Here is a 1,070-nt window from a genome sequence, read left to right as displayed (position 1 = left end):
TTGTTGTTGTTATGTGACATTGAGTCAGCCCCGACTCATGGCGACCCCTCCTTGGGTTTCCGAGGCGGTATCACTACAGAAGTAGGATTGCTCAACTTTCCTTTCAAGGAGTGGCTGGTGGGTTTGAACCGCCAGCCTTCTGCTAAGTCAAGTGCCTTAGGCACTATGTTACCAGAGTAATTATGCAACCATTAAAAGAATAAAACGATCAACATCCAGAGTGAGCCTGAACAAGTGCACTCTGAGACCAGTGTTCTGCTTTTGAATAGCATACTGATATTTAGTTTCTGATCCCAGGTACAAACCACTGTCTTTATTTGGAACAGTCCTATTTTTTCTCAGAAACTAGAAAGCTAACAGGAAAATAAGGCTTAGACAGCTTCAGTGGCAGTTTCAGTTACAATCAAGTATGAAGGGAAAATAAAGCCCAACATTGACATCAGAGCATCAGAGAAAATCTGTAGTTGGCTTCTGGAGTTGCACCCTTCATGGTTATTCCACTGATGGAAACAAGGGATATAGCAGAGAGGTGAAATTAAAGAGAGAGAGGAGAGAGGGCAGGAGGAGGGAGTAGGAGAGTGGGAGGGAGAGAGAAAGAGAGAGATCTGGTGGTGTAGTGAATAAGGCATTTAGCTGCTAATCATATCACTAGTTCAAACCTATCATCTGCTCCATGGAAGAAAGATGGGGAGATCTACTTCCATAAAGATTTGTAGCCTCAGAAACCCAATGGGAGTTACTATGAGTAGGAACCAACTTTATGGCAGTAACACACACACGTGTGCACACACACACATATTATTTTTGTTGTTAGTGCTATTGAGTTGGTTCCAACTCTTAACTATCCCACATACAACAGAATGAAACTGTCCAGTTCTGTGCTGTGCCATCCTCACAGATACTATCTTGGAGCCCATAATTGCATCCACTCTGTGCTTTCATCTCATTGAGGATCTTCTTCTTTTTCAGTGACCCTCTGATTTACCAAGTCCATGTATCACTGGAAAGTAAAGATTTAGAGAAAAAAGCAATCCTGTTTCTTCCTTATAGCTGAGCATCTCAATATTTCC

Source organism: Orycteropus afer, unplaced genomic scaffold (genome assembly GCF_000298275.1).
Source record: "Orycteropus afer afer isolate SDZICR_OR568_19922 unplaced genomic scaffold, OryAfe1.0 scaffold00187, whole genome shotgun sequence".
NCBI classification, from domain to species: domain Eukaryota; kingdom Metazoa; phylum Chordata; class Mammalia; order Tubulidentata; family Orycteropodidae; genus Orycteropus; species Orycteropus afer.
Note: the sequence above shows the minus strand (reverse complement) of the source record.